Genomic DNA, 8,696 nt, shown 5'->3' with positions numbered 1-8,696 from the left:
TTAAAATTCCAGAATGTTTGGAGGGTAACATGTAGTTAAGATTCAGATCCACATGATCCACATGTGCTTTCTGTAATTTCTCTTCAATCAAAGCCAATTCTCTGTCAGCTTCAGCTGATAATTTCCTGGGACTATTTAAGACATTGTCACCATCTAAGATTTTGTTTAAATTAATTAGAACCTATCCCAACAGTAGACTGAAGATGGAAAATGTGACCTAGCAATCTTTGGAAGTCACTAAGAGTTTGTAATCGATCTCTCCTAATTTGTACCTTTTGGGGGTCTAATTATTTTTTGCGAACCTATTTTATCACTTAAATAATTACTAAGATCTCCTTTTTGTGTTTTTTTTCTGGAACAATTTATAATCCCCAACAAGGAAAATTTTTCTTTACTTTTTCAAACTTTCTAAAGTATTTACATTTGAATCAGATAGTAAAATGTCATCCGTGTAATAGTAAACTACAAATTCAGGAAACTGCTTATGTATTATTTCCAATGGCTAAGTTACAAAATATTGGCTCAGGGTGGGGCTATTTAACATTCTCTATAGGAGAATTTTTCATTGATATCTCTTAGCAGGCTGAGAATTATTTTAAGTAGAAACCATAAAGGCAAAATTTTCTCTGTCTTTTTCTTGTAAAGGTATGGGGGGAAATAATCTTTTAAATCAATAACTTTAAGAGGCCATCTTTTGGCAACAGAGAAGGCAAAGGAATGCCAGACTGTAGAGAGCCCATTGGCTGAATCACCTTATTAACAGCTCTTAGATCTGTTACCATTCTCCATTTCCCTGATTTCTTTTTAACAATAAATACAGGAGAATTCTAAGAGCTGGTTGATTCTTCAATATGCTGAGCATCTAGTTGCTCCTGTACCAGCTGTTCTAAAGTCTGCAGTTTCTCTGTTGTTAAAGGCCATCACTTAACCCATATAGGTTTCTTTGTTAACCATTTTAAAGGTAGGGTCATTAGAATCTCTGAGAGTTCACCAGTTGTTAGCCTATGTTTTTGTATAGCCTGAATGGTTGGTGACAGTTTTGATAGTACCTTATAATATCCTTCCCAGAAACATGTATTGGTTTATGGTCTGTTTCTGAGACTGGAGGAATGTTAATATGGGTATTCTATTGCTGCAACAGATCACAACCCCACAGATTCACTGCTATATTAGCCACATATGGCCTCAGCCTTCTTCTCTGTCCTTCTGTCCATATGAATCCAACCCATCTCTTTCTTTGTTTTTGTTGTTGTTTGTTTGTTTGTTTAAGACAGGGTTTCTCTGTCACTTTGGAGCCTGTCCTAGTACTAGCTCCTGTAGACCAGGCTGGCCTCAAACTTACAGAGATCCACCTGCCTCTGCCTCCCAATTTCTGGGATTAAAATCATGAGCCACCACCACCTGGTTCTTTCTTTTACCTGAATTAAAATTCCAGTTCCTAGAAATTGAACATCTGCTTCCTGAAGAGGCCAATTCAGATGCCAAGATTCTGGAGTAATAATAGTCACATCTGCACCTGTGTCTAATAATCCTTCTTCAGTTATAATGTTATTTATTCATACTCTCAGCTTTGGTTTTGATCATTTATAGAAGTCTGCCAAAATAGACGTTTTCTATTTTCTACTGGAATTTTTGATCCATCCTCCATGGTTATTCTATCATCCAGAGCAGTACAGTTTTTTGCAACAGGCACTGTATTTTCTGATTTCCCTGGGAAGGCGTGTCCTCCACAGTGACTGGGAATAATTGGGCCACATTCGACCTGGGGGCCTGAAAGAGGACCCCAAGGAATTTCTCAGTGGTAATGGGTTGCCTTGTTTGTCTCCTGTTGATCTACATTCATTGGTCCAGTGTCAGCCTTTGCCACATCTTCTATATAATCCAGAAGTTTGGGGCCTTCTATTTGAGTCATTCTCAGATGAAACATTTTTTTCTAGGAATGTCCTGTCTACAATCCCTTATCAGGTGGCCTGTTCTACCTCAATTAAAACATTTGTATTTTGATGTCTCTTCATACCATTGGAAATCACTTCTCCTACCTAAGCCTCAGTGTTATACTCAAAAGACTCAAAATTGACTGTGTGCAGGATCCATTCATCCATTGGTGCTGATCTGACCTTTAAGGGCCCAAGTATCTTTTTGCATTCTAAACTTTTTGCAAGCCAGAGATTCAATGAGTACTCGTCTAGCTTCTAGATCTGCTGCCCATATTTGTACAGCTTTAGTTAATCTTTGCAAAAAATCACTAAATGGTTCTCTTGGGCCTTAGTATATAATTCAATTCTTTTTCATAGTTCTTGAATCTTGTCCTAATTATTCAAGGCTGCTGTACTAACTGCATACAGACAGGATATGTTCATTGTGTGTGTGTGTGTGTGTGTGTGTGTGTGTGTGTGTGTGTATTTATATAGCTTGACTGTCTGGATCAGCATAAAAACCCTCACCAAGAATTTGATCTTGGGAGGCTTTAAAACCTCAGACTTTGCTTTCTTGTTCAAGGACCTTAACTTCCTCTCTCCAATAACTCTTCCACTGTAACTCTGGACCATGGTCTAATACAACTGAGACTACTTGAAGCCAATCATGTGGTGTAACCTTATTTCTTGAAGTCCATGTCTTCACCTCACATATGGTGAATGCATGGCATAAAAATTACTGCTTCCTTAATATGTTTTAGATATTATATATATATATATATATATATATAGGCTCCCATTCACATTCTGCATATTCTACTGGGTATTTACTATTTGCTGGCTTTTCAGAGATAGGAATGGGGTAAGTAGCTACAACTCTTGGTGAGTCATCTCTGACTCTGATTGGTACTCGCAATGTTGAGTCTTTACTGCTTATCAGTTCTGACAAGTTCTTTTTTTTTTGAGAAAGGGTTTCTCTGTAGCTTTGGAATGTGTCCTGGAACCAGGCTGGCCTTGAACTCACAGAGATCTGCCTGTCTCTGCCTCCTGAGTTCTGGGATTAAAGGCATGCTCCACCATTGCTCGGCCAGTTCTGACAAGTTCTTTAATGTTTTCAAATCTATGTATCATTGTTTTTTCTGAATTTCTTGACCTGTGGATATTTCCTATGATTTCATCAAACCAATTAATCTCTGGTTCTCATCATGCACATATGATCCTAAGTTTTTTTATTTTTTTTATTTTTTATTTTTTTTTGGTTTTTTGAGACAGGGTTTCTCTGTGGCTTTGGAGCCTGTCCTGGAACTAGCTCTTGTAGACCAGGCTGGTCTCGAACTCACAGAGATCCACCTGCCTCTGCCTCCTGAGTGCTGGGATTAAAGGCGTGCGCCACCATCGCCCGGCTTGATCCTAAGTTTTTAATTTTTTCTATTAATGATATCTTCTCATCCTTAGAGATTATTTGGATGGCATGTAGATTGCCTTCGAGGACTGATGTTCTATCTGCTAGCCTGCCATAACTTTTTAACAGAGTTTGATTGTCGGTTCCGACAGTATGAATCCTTTTATATACTCTCTCAGTACCATTCTGTAAGATTTCATAACCCATTGACATGGAGTGAATTTTGCCTGTCAGATTATGATTAACATTTTCAATGGTATAAATCCTTCTGGCCAACGTCTCATTATAGTCTGTAAAGTCTGTATCATTTCTACAAGTTTCTCATTCTTGACTCTGTTAGCAAACTATTTCTTTAAGAATGTATTATGACATATCAAACTAATAGCAGCTCTGGCTAAGAATGTATATGTTCCAGGTAGGTCATTTACCTCTTATAGAATTCCCTCCATAGCAGAAACGAAAATTCCTGGATGGTGATATTATCAGATAATTTAGCTCTTTTAAAATCCTGGTTCAGATGAGAATTTTAAGGTGTAATAACAACGTGAGCCAGTAGGTGTCACAGTTATTTTACTAAAGCAATTCAGAGACCTTGGAGCTCTGGTCTTACTTGTTCCAATGTCACCAACCTGTGAATTTTCTAAGCAGAACTCAAAACTCATATTGAATGGATTTTTGCCAAAGATCTGCCAGTCAGAGCAGCTGTGCAGTAAGCATTGTGGGCTGTGGAAGCCAAGGGAAGCTGCGGGAGCCACAGTAACTCATGGTAGCTGCATGGGAGCTGCAAGAAGGCTTGGCAGCAAGCTGCGGGAACCATAGGAGTCACAGAAAGCTACGGTGGAGGCATGGGAAGCTGTATGGGTGCTGGGCGGGCTGGCAGCAAGCTGTGGGTGCCACGGGAAGCTGTGGGTAGGCGAATGGGCAGGGCAGAGGAGGAAACTAAGCTTGGGAAGATGGGAGTTGGGAGTACTAGTTTTTCTCTGGAACCCAGGTGGCTAGGTTTGGGTCCAGCTCAGGTCTCTTCTGGTTGGGAGGGAGATGAGAAAAATTCTCAGGGAAAGAGCCTCAGGTGTTGCAAGGTGAGGCCACCCGGCTAGCTTAGTCCCGAAATAACCACATAGAAATTGTAATAATTAAATCACTGTTTGGCCATTAGCTCTAACTTCTTATTGGCTAACTCTTACATATTAGTTTAACCCATCTCCATTAATCTGTGTATCGCCACGTGGCAGTGGCTTACTGGAGATTCTAAGCGGCATCCATCTCAGGCAGAGGATCCATGGCTTCTCTCACTCTGCCCTTCTACCTCCCAGCATTCAGTTCTGTCTTTTCCTACCTAAGTTCCAATCTATCAACTAGGCCAAGGCAGTTTCTTTATCCATTAACCAATGAAAGCAACACACAAACAGAAGGAACTCCTACACCACTCAGGCAAATTCTTTTGTGATATCATACTCCAAATATTGGGTGTCAAATGTAGCATGATTAATAGAAATCCAGAGATAGATATTGGGGTTCAACTTGAAGGTCAGAAAAGTTAAACAGTCAGTCACTGGCTCTTACCTCTACCTCAGTCTGAAATGTTTAGCCTGCCTCCCTTCTTATATTCCTCTCTAGGGCAAGGATTGAAAATATGCACCACTACTGCCCAGTTTCTAAGCCAAACTACTGTGGCTACTGGGATTAAAGGTGTGTGTCACCACTGCCTGGTCTGTAAGGCTGATCAGGGTGGCTGTTTTACTCTCTATCCTCAGGAAAGCTTTATTTATTAAAATATAAATGAAATTCATGTGACCATGTTGAAGAGAACTTAAAAAATAAGAAGAGACAGCAGGCTGGAGGCTGATGAAGTGCAGAGAGTCTGAATTTCATCAGAATACATTATACAGATATATGAAATTGCCAAAGAATAAATAAAACAAGTAGGCATATCTGATTTTACTTATTTATTTTTAAGAACTTAGGTTGGATTCGACAGAGATGGAGACAGAGAGAGGACAACACGGTTTGGAGGACTGAGAGTTGTAGCTATTTTTCTGTTGCTGGGACCAAACGCAACTTAGGGGAGGAAAGAGCTTATTTGACTCACACTTCCAGGGCACAGTCCATCATTGAGGGAAGCCAGGAACCTGAAGGCAGGAACCATGGAGGAAAATTACTTTCTAGCTTGCTTGTCACTCATGCCTCTCCTTGGCTATCTTTCCTATAAATTCCAGGTCCACCTGTCTACGGAATGGTCCTACCCACTGTGAGCTGGGTCCTGCAACAGCCATTAACAATCCAGAAAGTTCCAACAGATGTGCCTACAGGCCAAGCTGAGCTAGGAAATTCCTCAAAGGAGGCTTCTCTCAGATAGCTCTCCTCTGTGTGGAGTTGACAAAGTGAGCCAGGACAGGGGCCTTCCACTGAGTTCTTGTCACAAGTGAGAGAGACCAGGAAAATGCCTTGGCCATTTAACACTTGATCCCCAGTTTGAAAAGTCTGTCTCTCGGGCAGGCTATGAGGGTTCACAGAGAGCCATTCCCAGTTTGCTCTGCTTCCTGCTTGTGGTTACCATGTGAGCTTTCAGCTTGCTGTTCCTGCAGCCACCCTTGATTCTCATCCCTCTGCAACTCTAAGGCCAAGTAAACCTTTTCTTGTACAAGACGCCTTGGCAATGGTGTTTATCACAGCAACAAAAAGCAGCTAATTAGTCACCCAGGCTGCACAGAATTCCAGGCTAACCTGCTTGGTCTGAGACTGTACTCTCTTCTTCTGCACTCATTAGTCTCACAAGGATTAGGAGGGGCAAAGTCCCTTGGGCTGGGCTGCACTGTTAGACACAGAAGTGCACTCATTCATTCATTCATTCATTCAGTGCACATGCCTCTACCCTGAGGGCTCCTTGTCCTACAGAGATGGGATTGAATAAGGCAGCTTAATGATAAGTATTTTGAAATTCTCTGGTTGTGGGTTTTGTTAAAAGAAAAAAAAAACTAAAAAAGGGGCAGCTCCGCCAACACAAGAAATCCAATTAGGTCAGATCAAACCAAATCAAAATGCCCATCGTTTTATTAAGTACAGCACTCTCGGGCATGGTGGGGAAATGGGACAGCAGAGAGCCCATGCAAACCAGGAACATGTGTTTCTCCTCTGGGAGCTCACTTAAGTACCTTGTGGGAGTGGTCCTGATTCTCCCCCTGGGAGGGGTCAGGACCTGGCATGCTGGGATTTGGAGTCTAGACCAATAGAACTCACAGGTTAGGGATGCCAGGGGCTGGGGGCTACGCTCCAGACTTAACAGGTTTCTCTGCCAATGCAATAAGCCAGATCTACCTGGATTAATAAAACCAGGTTTAATAAACAGATCAAAGCAACTCCTTGGTGACTCTGGGGGGGGGGGGGCAGGAGAGAAATCACCTGGCTGGTCAATGGGTCAAGGCTTAAATACCCTGTAGGCATAGTCTCAAGCATCTCAAGGGGAGGAGCCTTGGCAGGCAGCTTGGTAGGCTTACTGAAGGTGGGATCTGGAGAGAGAGAGGTGGGGACAAGGAGGAGCTTCCACCAAACAAAAGAGAGGAAGGGAAGAGCCAGAGAAGCGCAGAGCCCTTGCCTCCTGTGTTCAGCTCCCAGAACCACAGGCGTGCAAGGATCACTCTCACTCTCCAGTGCATGAACCCCTCAGAGCCCCCCCTCCCTCCTCCCTCCCCCTTCCCTCCCTCCCTCCCTCCCTCCTCCTCCCTCCCTCCCCCTCCCTTCCTCCTCCTCCCTCCCTCTGAAAGAACATTGAAAGTCATAGCCACAGAAGATTGTTTGAGACCACTGAAGTATGGACTTTTTTAAATTGCCAGTAACATCCAGGCATAGTGGGGCATGACTTTAATCCTGGCACTCAGGAGGCAGAAGCAGGCTGACTGTGAGTTTGAGGTCAGCCTGAGCTACATAGTAAGTTCCAATGATACATGGTGAGCCCTGTCTTGAAAAAGACAAAAACAAAACAAAACAAAACCAACCCTCCTGTTAGCATCCAGATGAACCTGGCTCCCCCCCCCCGCTTCCACAGCTTTTGTCCCCAGGGCGGGTCGAAGAGACCCCCCAATACCTTCATCTCATTAAACCCCTCACCTAAGCTCTGCCTATCTGGCATGTTTGTCTCCCTCACCCACTGTGGGCTCTCACCGGCTGCCAAAGTCCCTCTCGGACAGAATCAAAACACCTCCCCAAACAAAACCAGCTAGACTGACAGAAGTTTGTTTCTCAGTTCCTAACAGGGAATCGTGAGCTTCAGACAGACACAGCCAATCACCCCAATCACCGGAAAGCTGGCTGTCTTCCCCTCCACCTGTCTTTGCTCCAAGCAAGTTCTTTTTTAAAAAAATATTTATTTATTATGTATACAATATTCTGTCTGTGTGTATGCCTGCAGGCCAGAAGAGGGCACCAGACCTCATTACAGATGGTTGGAAGAACAGGCAATGCTCTTAACCTCTGAGCCATCTCTCCAGCCCCTCCAAGCAAGTTCTATACCTGTAAGGTGGCACACTGGCTACCGCCACTTAGAGAAAGAGAAGGAGACTCTAGCTTTGGTTACAGAATCTGGATTGATCTGTAAACTCAGGAAGCAGTCAGCAGCGACAACACAACAGAGACCTCCTGGGAGGGGAGAGCAGGGATTCCAGCCTCAGGGTTTCTGCAGCTGGAAGGTAGGGGCCAGCCTAGGCTATAGAGGCAAACTGTCTCAAGGGGGGGGGGGGGCAATTAAGAAGAGGGTGATACAAGATACAAAGAGGGAACCTGGGGGGCGCAGAGACAAAACTTCCCTGGTGGCCTACCTGGGCACCTGCCTGCATAAAGCCTCCGGTCCTGGTCCTCAGTTCCACTTTTCCCACATTCAGGAATATGAACCCCAGCCCTGCTTCCCCTCTAGCGGCGCCATGGTAACCAGGCCCAGCCTAACGTCCCCTCCCCCCCCCCAGAGAACTCAGTTTGTTTGTCTCCAGGTATCTAGTTGGGGGGATGAACAGAGGGCAAGTGGACACAGACAGGGGATGAGAGAGGGGCGGGGCGGGGCGGCAGGGGATGGAGCCAGAAGTAGCTATGGAAGAGAGACTGAGGAATCAATCTGGGAGAAGGGGAAGGGGAAGTAGAAAGGCTCAGAGAGGGTGACAGGGTTGGGGAGAGACTCTAAAGAATGAAGAGGGGGCAATCCGGGGGGCTAGAGAGCTGTTGGGGAGGCTGATGGAGAAGGCTGGGGAGATGGAGGGAGAGACCAGTGAGGTGGGGAATAAGAGAGAGTCTTCTGGGAGAAATGTAGAGGACAGCTGGGGCATGGGGTTGGGAGGGAAGCAGGCAGAGAAGTGGGGGGAAAACCGAAGACAGGGATGGGGCATGAGGAGTGG

Source organism: Arvicola amphibius, chromosome 12 (assembly GCF_903992535.2).
Source record: "Arvicola amphibius chromosome 12, mArvAmp1.2, whole genome shotgun sequence".
Taxonomy (NCBI): domain Eukaryota; kingdom Metazoa; phylum Chordata; class Mammalia; order Rodentia; family Cricetidae; genus Arvicola; species Arvicola amphibius.
Note: the sequence above shows the minus strand (reverse complement) of the source record.